This window comes from Trichosurus vulpecula, chromosome 6 (assembly GCF_011100635.1).
Source record: "Trichosurus vulpecula isolate mTriVul1 chromosome 6, mTriVul1.pri, whole genome shotgun sequence".
Lineage (NCBI taxonomy): Eukaryota > Metazoa > Chordata > Mammalia > Diprotodontia > Phalangeridae > Trichosurus > Trichosurus vulpecula.
The window spans coordinates 211,535,892-211,549,514 of NC_050578.1; positions in this window are offsets into that span (position 1 = coordinate 211,535,892).

Consider the following 13,623-nt stretch of genomic DNA (forward strand, 5'->3'; position numbering starts at 1 on the left):
CTTAGAACCTGGAATGTCAGAACGGGAGTTGAGCCCGGTCTCATTTTTCAGATGAGGAAACTAGGCCCAAAGGAATGTGACTTGTTCACCATTTCACAGTATTGACTCCCCATTAAATGATGGCCAGTTGAGAGGAATTTGGGGGAAGGAGGTCCCCCATACAGGACTAAATGCTTAGCCTAAGGTATTATCTAAAGTGGTCTGCTCCCCTGGAAAGAACCCAGCCTTGGATTCGGGAGAGCTGGGCCCCTTTCCCCTAACAAACCAGTGCTTGGCTTTGGGCAGTTGACTTATGCTCTTGAGGCCTCAGCTTCCCCACCCACAAAATCAAAGCATTAGACTGGCTGATTTCTTAGGTGGCTTAAAGTGCTGGGATTCAGTGTTGTGTGTCTGGCTTTAACCCCAGACTTGGGGAGGCAAGATCTACCCTACCTCTTACTATATATCAATGCCTTAACACAATGCCCGTTTCAGGGTTTCTCCACCTGGAAGATTAGGAGAAGGGTCAAAGAGAGCAGTTAAAATTCATTATAGACGTGGAAAATTGAGCATGATTGGCAAGGGCTTATGGTGGAAAGAACCCTGGACAGGACCTGAGGTTAAGTGCCAGCTCTGCTACTTCCCACCTGCGTGTCCCTGGGAAAATGACTTCCTTGGATCTGAATTTCCTCATCAGTAAAATGAAGGAGCTGGAATGAATAACCTTTAAGATCGCTTTCCAGCTAAAACTACCAGCTTATGCTTGAAAGAATGGCAAAAACTCAAGGAACTGGAGCTTCATTCATTCAGCACTTGGAATGATTTGGACTGGTTTGGGGCTAAAATTTCATTTTGTGTCATGCGGGGGAGGACAGAAGCATCTGTGAGCCACTTATCTTTTTTAAGTATAGACGTTTCAGATGCACCGTTTTGTGTGCAAGTTTCAGGTGGTTCTTATGGGCTCATTAAGGCAGCTCACATTAAGAACCAAACAAAGCATTTCTTAGCCAAGTTTGAGATACTAGATATCCAAGTAATAAAACCTCTCCAAAAGTGGGCCTTTCATTCTTTCAGAAAACGTTTAGAAAATGCCTGTTCTGTGCCGTCATGTACAGAATAAGAGGGATGCAAATTTAACAAACACTGAGTTGGCTTCTGTGTGAGGTGCAAAATTTAGCTAATAGCAGCTAGCATTTATAGCGTTTTAAGGTTTGCAGAGTGCTTTACGTGTATTAACTCATTCTGATCCTTAGACTAACCCCAGGAGGTAGGTGCTACTATCACCCCCATTTTACAGAGGAGGAAACTGAGGCTGAATGCAGTTAAGGGCCTTGCCCAGGGTCACATAGCTAGGTAAATATGAGGTACACTTGAACTCAGGTCTGAAAGACTCCAAGCCCAGAACTACTTACCTGCCTTTCTGAGGCATCCATGCCCTTGTGGCACTCCTGGCAGACCCTAACCCTCCCACTTACTAATTGTATGACCTTGGGTAGATAACTTAGCTTCCCCATGCCTCTGAGTTTTCATCCCTGAAACGAGACTGTTGAATTCTGAGGTCGTTCCATTTCAAGTCCATGAGCCTAAGCAGCAGAACTAAAATATATTGATAACTTTGACACTAATACAAAACTGCATTAGAGAGGGATAAAATACTAGGTGAAGGTGGTTTGGGGGTGGCACAGAAATGTTAAGTATCTAGGAGAGGCTTCCTGAGGGATAATAAAAGCTAATATTTATATATCACTGTAAGGATTGTGAAATACTTTACATACATTTTCTTGTTTGATTCATATATGAGAGGTTGGTGGTATTATTATCCACATTTTACAAATGAGGAACCTGAGGCAGAGGGTGTAACTTGTCTGAGGTAGGATTCAAACCCTGGTCTTCCTGACTGCCAGTCCATTAGGCCAAGTGGCCCTTTTCTGGTAACACAAGATTTGGACTTTAAAGAATGGGTGGAGATTGAAGGAGAAAGCCATCCAGGCTTAAGGAATATCATGAACAAAATCATAAGCATAGGAAAGTATGGGGGAAATACAGTGGATAGTATGAGATAGAAAAGGTCAGGTGCTGTAGTAAGAAGAATGCAGGCCCTGGGAGGCAGGAGACCCAGATGGGAGTCCCAGCTCAAATTCTACTGTGACCTTGGACACATCACTTAACCTCTCTCCAAGCCTCAATTTTCTCTTCTGTAAAATGGATATCGTAATACTTGTACTATCTATCTGATAGGATTATCGTAAGAAAAGGGCTTTGTGAATGTTAAACATTGAAATCCAACTGCCAATACCAAATGTGGATTGCCACACTTACCGGGCAGCATGACGTGACGGAAGGAGTGTTAGACCTGGGTTCAAATCCTTACCTGTAATTTACCAGTTACTTAATCTTTGTAAATGTCAGTTTCCTAGTTTATAACTTGGGAATGATTTTCAAGATGGCAGTGATGACCAAATAAGATAACAGATGTAAAGCATTTTGCAAGCCTCAAAAGTACTATAGAAATATGTTATTATTAAGGCACTTCATAAATATGAGTTGTTATTAGGGTAGAAATTCCAGCTGTGCCACTTCCTAGCGTCCTGACTCCAGGCAAAGTAGCCTCCCTTCTCTTTAATCAAATGAGATCACCTATGGAAAGCACTTTACAAACCTTAAAGTGGCTACATAAACAATATTAGTTATTATCTTTGCCTCAGTTTCCTCATCTGTAAAATGGGGATAAATCACACTATCAACCTCCAATGGCTACTATGCAGGGAAGAACTTTGGAAATCTTAAAGGGCCATAGAAACATAATTTGTTAAGGTGGCTCGCCTTTGTGAAGACAATTTAGGGAAGAGTATTCGATTCAGTGCCCAGTATAGGCATTCCATAAATGTTGGCTGAATTAAATTAATTCTTCCTTCATACTCTCACCTGGGAACTCATTTCAGGCCTTTAAACTCTTCTTGCAGGCCCTATCGAAAATTTCTTAATGGACATCTTTGTTTTCCAATCTCTTCCCCTCTGATCTTTCCTAGAAACTGCCAATAGCTGGGTCCTACTGTGTCATTTTCTTGTTCAAAAACTTTTAATGAGTCCCTTTTGCCTCTAGGATAAAACTAGACTCCTCTGCCTGGCATGGAAGGCCCTCTTCAAAGCTGACTCCACCCAACTTTTCCAGCTGCGTTTCATGTACCTCCCCTGCGCATGCTACTTTCCAGTCAGGAAACCTGAGCCCTAAAAGTGCTTTCTCTTTCCTTTGGACCTATCATAATTGTGCACATATCATATTCCCATGTTAGACTGTAAGCACCCTGAGGGCAGTTTTGGGTTTTTTTAAGCTTTATATGCCCAGTACAAAGCATACTAGCTGCTTAATATGGTGAATTGAATGTGGGTTGACTCTGGCTCTCATTAAATGCAAAAAAAAAAAGTGGGAGACAGTACTTTTAAGCTATCAGCCATTTGGATCTTAATGTAAGTAAGTTCATAAGCATTTCCAAATCTGACCCCTCCCTGAGAGCATTTTTCATAAATGAAAGGAGGGGGGTTAGACCTGGACCTCTGGTGGGTCGGTCTCTCTCTCTCTCTCTCTCTCTCTCTCTCTCTCTCTCTCTCTCTCTCTCTCTCTCTCTCTCTCTCTCCCCCTCTCCCCCTCTCTCTCCCTCCCTCCCTCCCTCCCTCCCTCCCTCTCCCCCCTCTCCCCCCTCCCTCCCCCACTCTCCCCCTCCCTCCCTTTCTCCCTTCCCCCTTCCCCCCCTCTCTTTTTGTCTCTCCCCACCATGAGAAATCATCCCTTATTAGTCTACATAATGGCTCTGGGAAGGTTGATGCCCCAAAGGTGGGAGATAATCAGAGCTTAGCCTGCAAAATGCTGTAATGTGAGCCAGAATCCTGCCAAGGACCCTACCCCAAGCCCTAGAATGCTGCCTTACCCTCTTTCTTCACCGCCTTTTGCCCCTCCTATTTGCCTCTGTGAGGGCAGAGTCTGGGTCTGTTCTAAAACTTGCGAATACCTCAGTGGTACTCCACACTGAGCTCTGCCAACAGTAGTTGCTTCATAAATATTGGCAATAGTGGTATTCTCTCCATCTCCCTTCACGGCCCCCCCGCCTGACAGCACCTGTCCCCTACCCTACCCCCGTGGGTGCCTAAGCTGGGCTTGTCTGTAAGCAGATCATGGAAGAAATTTGGGGCTTGTGGACATCAACAATCAGGCTTGTGAGCAGGTTTGTGCACCATAGAGATGCCCGTGCCCAACACATCTTCCTGGCCACCTTGGGTGTGGGTCGGCAGAAGTGGTCTAGCCTGGGCACTCCGCTAGGCTCCAGTCAGCACAGGTCAGCTCAGGTCTGGTCACTGTTCCTCCAGGTGTGCCATTACTCTTGCACTGGAAGCAGCATTTCTGTCTGGGATGGAGGAAGGAAAAACATAAGAATGTCAGCAGGGTGCCCATCCCCTCAGCTCAAGAAGGTCTCTGGAGTCTTCCTTTTCATTCCAACACACACACCCCCAACCCTGTCATCTGGCTCCTTTCCTTTCTCTCTGCTCCCTTCCCCTCCTGTTTCTTCCTGTCCTTTATCAAATGAAGCCCCAAGTTCTCACCCCATGGGCACACTGGACCAGGCATAGGCAAAGGAGGGCCCTAGGATCAGAGATACGGACCCAGAAGGGGCTTTAAATGTCAACTAGACCAACCCTTCATATCACACATACAGAAACGGGCATCAGAGTACAATGGAAAGTGTACTGGGAGGACCCAAGTTCAGATCCCATCTCTGCCACTGACTACTGGTGACCTTAAGCAAGGGGATTCATCTCTGAGCTTCAGCCATCTTCCCTGTAAAGTGAAGGGGTTCCACAAGATAAACTCTTAAGACTTATGGAAGTGAATGTTGAAAACCAAATATAAATTTTAAAAGAAAGACAAACTCTAAGGGCCCCTCCAGCTCTGTCTGAGATCCTGCCAAGAGAGGGGAAGGGGCTTGTCAGAGGTCAAGCAGACAGTAAGTGGGAGAGGCAGGTCCCCTCACTCACTGTCTACTACACCTCAGCTACTTCCCAAGGTCTTATTTCTGCCCTTGAGGAGCCTGTGATCCTCCTCCTCTGTTTCTCCCTCCGCTGTGTCTGTCCTGTCTCTCTCTGTTCTCCCTCTCTCTCTCCCTCTCTCTCTCTCTCTCTCTCTCTCTCTCTCTCTCTCTCTCTCTCTCTCTCTCACTCTCCCACACACCTTTCTGTCTCTCTGTCCCTTTATCTCTGTGTGTCTGTCACTCTGTCTCTCATCTTTCTGTCTGTCTCTATCTCTGTCTGTCTCTCTCTGTTCCCTCTCTGTCTCTCTGTCTCTGTCTCTATGTCTTTCTATCTCTCTGTGTGTCTTTCTGTAACTCTCTCCCTCTCCCTCTCCCCCTCTCTCCCTCTCCCTCTCTCCCTCTCCTTCTCCTTCTCCCTCTCCTTCTCCTTCTCCCTCTCCTTCTCCCTCTCCCCCTCTCCCCCTCTCCCCCTCTTCCTCTTCCTCTCTTCCCCACTCTCCCAACTCAGACACTGCTTGTTCTAAGGACTCTTCCAGCTCTAACAGCCTATGGTTATATCATTCTAATTGAGTAGAAAAGATCCGTGCATGATAGTATAGAATCTGGTGCCAAAATCTGTGATACAGTCAGCATCATAGGAACTTAGAGGGTTGTGTGGGTCTTAGGAAGTCAGGGAAAACTTCCTCGAGTAGGTAGCATTCAAGGTGTGCCTGGAAGGATAGGTGAGTGGGAAGGAAAATGGAGGGGATTCCAGGCAAGGGGAACAGCCCAGGCCCTGGCTAGGAGCTTCCCTCATGGGCATTGCTCAACTAACCCAGAGATTGTCACCCGGGACACCCATACTGTGGCTTCCTGATGACGATGAGACTGTCTGACCCGGTTGCCATAGGGTTTTTTTTTTTTTTTAAAAAAAGGCGAAGAGCAGCAGACTGAATGCCTTTGAGTCAGCAAGACTCAAATCTTTTTTTTTTTTTTTGCAGGGGGGAAGGCAGGGCAATTGGGGTTAAGTGACTTGCCCAAGGTCACACAGCTAGTAAATGTGTCAAGTGTCTGAGGCCGGGTTTGAACTCAGATCCTCGTGACTCCTGGGCCAGTGCTCTACTCACTGTGCCACCTAGCTGCCCCAAAACTCAAATCTTATAACCCTAGAGGTTATAATTCAGACTTTGAGGAAAACAGCTGCCATACAGTGGGGAAAATATTAGACCAGGAGTCAGAAGCCCTGGGTTTGAGTAGCAAAAAGAATTCTCGTTTACATAGGACTTTAAGAATCATATGGCATTTTTCCACATAAAAACTTAAGAGGTAAATTTTACAGGATTATCATCTTTATTTTGTAGTGGAAGAAACTGAAAGTCAGAGATAAAATGACTTGCCCAGGGTCACAGTCCATCAGAGCCAAGATTAAAGCACAGGGCTAATCTAGCCTATGTGGAAAGAATCTTAGCAGATACTGCTCCTGCTTCAGAGGATCTAGGGGCTTTCAGTCATTCACAGCTTGGTGTGAATTTGTCTATTCAGATTCTATACTGAGGAAATGGGGACTTTTAGTTGGGAGACAGGGAAGTTAATAAGTTTTTGGGGGCATGTGACATTTTGTGGCACTTGCCTACCCCCTTCCCACCAAAGTAAGAGGCACTCGAGTAGCGAGACTTCGAAAAGCATTCTTCCCACCACACAGCATTAACACCACCCCCCCACTGTCTGTCCCTGTAAAGATGAAGCTCACCTACTATAGGCAGTGCCTGAGAAGCTGACCCAAAGGAGCACATTCACTCTCTCTCCCTCTCCCCCACCCCTCACTCAGATTAGGTCAACCACTAGACCCTGCAGGGGTGCAGCAACTCAGGAAGACAGGCCTTGTTCTACCTGCTCACAGAGCTATTTCTCAAAGAAATCATCAGCAAGGCAATGAACCACAGACAAGGTGAGGAGACCTCTCCTGCCCAGCCCTGAAAGATCCGCTGCTGCTACTTTGTAGAATCTTTAAGAGCTCCTGACCAGCAAGATAGCTCTTGTTCTGTGGGCAGGGCTCTCATTGTGCTTCATGGGACCTCCATTACAAGCAGCCACAATTTTTGTGCTTAGCACAGTGCCTGACACAGAGTAGGGACTTTAGGAATACTGCTTGAATGAATGAATATATCACTGTCAGCTTCAGCAGGCTCCCAGCTGCTGATAACATTATCCTTACACACCCGGGAAGGTTAACAATAGAATTCCTCCCCCTCCTCCTTTTTTGTACAGTCCACTGGCTTCTTCCCCATTAGCCCCCTGGAACCCATCCAGCTACCTAGAGAAGAGAAGTGTGATATGAATACCATTCTGGTGCTGTCATGGGACTATAATCAGGAAATAATCATTTTAATAATAATAACCAGCATTTCCATAGTTCGCAGAATGCTTTGCAAATATTAACTCATTTTATCCTCATAACAACCCTGGGAGGTAGGTGTTTTTATGATCCTCATTTTACAGATGAGGAAACTGAGGCAGACAAGTTCAGTGGCTTGTAAAGGGTCACACAACTAGAAAGTGTCTGAGGCCAGATTTGAACTAAAGTCTTCCTGACTGCAGGCCCTGCACTGTGTCCGATGCACCATCTACCTACCAATGCCATGATGTCCAAAAGAAGCAAAGTCATCCAAAGGCCAGTGGTGGGGCACCTTGAGTGTGAGGATGGCCTCACCAAATAAATGTACACCAGAAGTGGCATGAAGGATATCATCCAAGAGATGCGTAACTTGAACAGAAAGTGGTCCAGATCATGGGATAACTGAGAGCCTGGGTGTCACGAGATCTAGAAGTCACCTAGCGTTTGGGGCACATCGCCATGGGGCATTAATACATGGTTGAGAGTTGTATAAAATCAGGCAGCTAGGTGGCAGCAGCCCTCAGACACAAGCTGTGTGACCCTGAACAAGTCCTTCTGCCTCACTTTCTCCACCTGTAAAGGGGGGATAACAGCAGGTATCTCCCAGGATTGTTGTGAGAGTCAGACATGATAATATTTGTAAATGGCACATTTGCCTAGCACATAGTAGTCACCATATAATTGCTAGCTATTATTATTAAGATAGGAAGGTGTGGGTGAGTTGCAAGCTGCATCTTTTGGAAGGAGTGCCTACGTTAGCAGGGTTACAGACTCACTGAAGGAACAAAGTATAAATGAATGAACAAAAGACTGAAATAAAGACTAGATGGATGGAGCAATGAATGAAAGAGAGAGAGAGACCCTCTTTAGAACAATCTGAACAGCACTGTTGATGGGGAGAGGGGGAAAGTTGAGCTCCTGGCCCATTCTTTGGGCCCTGTGGAGTCCATTATCAAATACTCAGTATCTAACCACTTGTAAAACTACCCACACTACCAATCAGCTTATCTGTCACTGGTGTAGACGTATGTCATAGGCAGGCCAGAATTTCTCCTTCAAGGGGAGGATTAAAGCAGGAGCTAAAACAGCTTCTCTCTCTGAAGGCAGGTGCTCTGGCTCTGGGGAAATCATCCCTCAAAGCACAGAACTATAAACTATCGGAACTAGAAAAGGCCTTGGAACATCATAAAAGGTCTAGACCAGACTTCAGATCATAAAATAGGATGTCTGAACTAAAATATGAAACATGGACTCTTACAGCTGGAAGGATTTTAGACCAAAATATCTGAGCTGGAAGGAATCTTAGAACATCAAAACAGAGCTAGAATGGACTTTAGAATATGGAATAGAGAATGCCTGACCTAGAAGGGACCTTAGAACAAGGAACTTTAGAACCTAGAATATCACATACAACATCAGAGCTAGGAAGTACCTAAGGATAGAGAGTCACGAAATGTTGGAGCTGGAAGGGGCCTTCCAAGATTACCCAGGTTAAATGTCTGTCTGATGATTGCATTCTCTCTGAAGCATCCTGAGCAGCTGAGAGGCTCAGTGCACCATTTCCTCCAGTCTCCCAACCCAGTGTGCTTGCCAGCATAGCCTAATGTGTGGTTCAAGTAAAAAATAAGACTTGTATGAAGTGGGAGCCAACAAGGCATAAAGTTTATTTTTTTTCCACTCAAACACTTTTAAACAAAATTTTAAATTAATTGTATTAATGCTTATCGATATATTTAGTAGTATTACTTGTACTATATAATAATCTATTATTTACTACTAATCTAATATATTGTATATTCATTCTTACAAATTTATTTGTTGTTGTTTAGTCAATGTCATGTCCAACTCTTCATGACCCCATTTGGGGTTTTCTTGACAAAGATACTGGAGCAGTTTGCCATTTCCTTCTCCAGCTCATTTTACATATTAATTGTTATGTATTATTGTGCATTATTAATTAGAAACAAAACATAGTTAACACTATTAAGTATAGATTATACTGTTATAATAATACAATAATCTACAGTTAATAAAGTGTTGACTATGTTTTATTAATTATTAATAATATAGTGATATATTAATTATTGATAATAAATATTGATGTATTCTCATAGATTTTTAAAAATTCTGGACCACCAAATAAAACATGCATTTCCATATACAAAGAATTGCACATGAAGCTATGAATCTTTTATGTAAAGCATGCTTTTCTTTTAAACTATATATTGAATTCAACCTGTAAAGCTGTCTTTCTTGTCCATGATTCTTTCTGACCTTTGTTCTGTTTTTAGCCTTTTAAAAGATGCTTCAGTGACCTTCTTTTCTTTACTTTTTTGTGTGACCTTATCCCTAGGTTTCCTCCTTTCCATCGCAAACCCCCTTGAAAAAAGAAAAACAAAGTCCTTGTAATACATAAGCATGGTCCAGCAAATGAAATTTCCACATTGGCCAAGTTCAAAAATGTAAAGACACAAGACTGCTCTTCCAGTCTTTAAAGCAGCAGAAGGGCTCACTGGCTTTTTAAACCTGCAGACAAGAAAATAGGCCAAGAGAGAGGCTCAACATTTAGAGGGAAGATATATACAAAAGGCCAAACTTCTAAGTAACCTAAAACCACAGGCCTGCTGTATCCTATTAATTGAACTAACAATTCTTTCCTTGCTTATACAGAACAGTCTGCAAACTACAGGCCAGTGAGCTTGACTTTGATCCTGGGAAAATTCTCAAATAGATCATATATCTCTGTTGGGTTTTACCTTATTCCATGGATCCTTAAAGAGATGGTTAGTGAACATCTAGAAAAGGAAACAGTGATCACAAGGACCCAACATGGGTTCATCAAGTGCAGGTCATGCCAGACTAACCTCATTTCCTTTTTTGACAGGATTACTAGTCAATCAGGGGAATATTGCTGATATTGTTTACTTAGATTTGAGCAAATCATTTGATAAAGTATGTCAATATTATTCTTGAGGAAAAGGTAATTACATATGGACTAGAGTATAATAAAACAAGATGGATCAGAATAGGTCGAAAGGCCACAGCATAGTTGTTAATGGTCCAATGACACCATGGCAGGCAGTCTCCAGTGGAGTGCTCCAGGTTTCTATGCTCCCTCCTGTGTTGTTTGCAGTTTTTATCAGTAACTTAGATGAAGGCAGAGATGCAAAGATCAAATCTGCAATGGCATAAAGGAACTAGATTTGTAAGAGGAAAGGCTCCAGTGAGACTTCAGCACAAGCAGGTCTACAGGGATTCAAAGAATTGACATGTAACAGAAAAAACTGTTAAATGCAAAATAGACATCACCCATCCTAGAGTAGGTTGGAGGCATACAACCTTAGCTGCATATGAAAAGATCATAATCATTGGGATTTATACCTTTGTACTTAGCCACTCATCCACATAAGATTGCCAAAGGAATATGGGTGCAGAAAGGACTGCCTTGAAACTAATCACCCTAAGGCAATATGGAGTGGCTTACAGAATGAAAATGTTTCTGAGCCAGGAAGAATTTATAGAATGGGGGAGACAAGACTTCTATTCCCTGTTGAGGTGACAAGCCATCTCAGAAGCTTTGAGAGAGAAACTTCTTCACATCCTAAGCTAAGGGTAGGTGTTCTGTCTGAAAGAGTCCTGTAACACTACAGTTTTAGAGAGAGTGGTAGGTACCACCCAGCCCTGTCCCTGTCTGAAGGTGGAAAAAAGACTGCAGCTGCCTATCTTAACCAGTAGAATGAGATGCCCTGGGCTGAGAAGAGCCCAGCCGGAGAAGGCACACTGCCTGGCCCAGCCTGGAAGCAGTGGAGCCTGGTGAGGAACTAGCAGAATCACCAAGTAACCTGCTCTCCTCAGACAAGGAGATTGGCCAGCCCTGTCATTCAATTAAACTAAATTCAGCAAATATAACTTATTAACCACCAACTGTGGTTAATCTAGGTACAAGATATGGACAGAAAAAAACTAAACAATCCTTGCCTTCAGGAGGCTTACATTATATAGAGGAAATAATATATACCCAATAAATACAAAGTGAATTTTTGGTGCCGGGAAGGGTCAAGAAAGGCATTAGGTAGGAAGTGGCTTTTGAGATGAGCCTTGAAAGGAAATAGGAATGCCAAAAGTTGGAGGTGAAGAGTGAAAGCAATCCCGACAAAGGAATGGAAGGGGAGATGGAATGTCTGCCATATGAAAAGAATAGCAGTAAATAAATAGAGACCTAGAAAAGGGAAGGCTGTATACCTTATAGCTAGCATTTACCTAGCACTTTAAGATTAACAAAGTGCTTTATAGATGTTACCTTTTTTGATCCTCACAACCACCCTGTGAAATAGGTGCTAGTGTGATGCCCACTTTACAGATGAGGAAACTGAGGCTGGTAAAGTGATTTACCCAAAGTCACTCAGCTAGTATCTGAGGAAGGATTTGAACTCAGTATCATAGCTTTAGAGGCAGAAGGGACCTTGGAGGCCACCTAATCCAACCACTTTATTTTACGGATGAGGAAACTGAAGCCCAGAAAGGCTAATGGCTTCTACAAGATAATACAGATGGTAAATACCAGAGACAGGATTTTAACTTAAGTCCCTTGAGGCTCCAAGCTCAGCATTCCAACTTCAGTGCTCTGTTTACTTAACTCCATTGCGGAAAGGAATCATCTACCCTCAGGACTTTAGCAATCATTTTTGAGGACTGAATGAGACGATGGATGTGGAAGTGCTTTGTAACCCAGATTATTCCTTAAAACTCAGCTTCTCCAAAATATGCCTTGTACATACAGCCTTCCACATGTAGAATCCTGGGATCTCGGTTGAACAAGACCTCAGAGATCATGAATACAAACCAATCTTCAATCCCTGTTACAATAATATTGACAGATGGTCACCCAGTCTCTGTAAGTACAAATGCAAAGAGACTTTAAGGTGACATGATACTGTATCAAGTAAACTTCAAAAAAATCTACAAACAATAATTTTGTATTCTCTCTACCTTTCAGCCAATTATGTGATAGGAAAGGTATGAACTGCTTGGGGGGGAACCTACTTTTTTCCAATTAAAATTAATTTATTTTAGCTCCCACCCTCTCCCTCTCCTCATTCCCCTTCCCCACTTGCATCGTTCTTTTAGCCAGAAATTCCCCATAACCTGGAAATCCATTGTATGGTTACACGGTTTTAAATGAATTCAGTTGATTAAATTCAGCAAAATCGACTATCTGAATAAAGGATATCTGATAGCTTTCCTCTCCTTCTCCAGGACACATAACCAAGGGGAGCCGTATGGAGATTCATTTATCCAATAAGCATTTGTTTAGCCCCAACTACGGACTAGACCCAATGCTAGGGATGCTTAAAAAAAAAAAAAGTCTGCCCTCAAGGACCTTACATTTTATTGGAATGTAACCTGCTCACTTCACCTCTGGGCCTCAGTTTCTTTATTTGTAATGAGGGGGTTGAACTAGATGACATCCAAGATCTCCTCTATGACTGATATTCTGTGTTTTACATTATTAGAATCTGTCCAGATTACTATGATTGCTGAAAAAGCCCAAATGGAGTCAAAGGACCCGAATCCAAATCCCTGCTCTCCCCACTTACAAGCCGGGTGTGTGACCTTGGGCAAGTCCCTGCCCTTCCTCTGGGCCTTTAGTTTCCTTTTCCACTTCTAACTCCTACGGCCCAAGGGGAAGTAGAGGGCACAGGTAGTCTCACGCCCATGTGCAATGGTAGCCAATGTTCCACTCAACTTTTCCAGGGTGGCCCTCTATGTGCTTTGAACTGGTTCTTAGCCTGTCCTAGCCACTGATTTCCCTGCTGGGGTCAGGACAAGGCTGGGTCCTGAGAGTTCCCGACATCGTACCCATACGTGCTCATTGGTGCTGGGACACATTTGGCAGACGCCAATCTTCCCTTCTCATTGTCGCCTCCCCTACCTCCCGCAGCTGGGAGACATCCTTTCCTAAACCAAGGACAAAGACGAATGCCCTGCCTCGGTCCCCAGAGAGAGGGTAGCGCCCCAGGTGCTTTCCCTGCCCCCTGCCCCGGGGGCCTGTGGAGAGATGATGCCTACCTGGCTCTCTCTCTGTTTCTTGGTTCTAGCACTGCGTCTGCCCGTCTTGGAAATGGCCCCTGGCAGCCATCCGCTCCCTGGGCGATCCCAGCATCTGTGAGCATGTGCGCTGGCTCCTTTAGCCTGCCAGAAAGGGAAGAAGAGAGGATTGGGGAGGTGGGGTGGAGGAGAGAGAGAAAG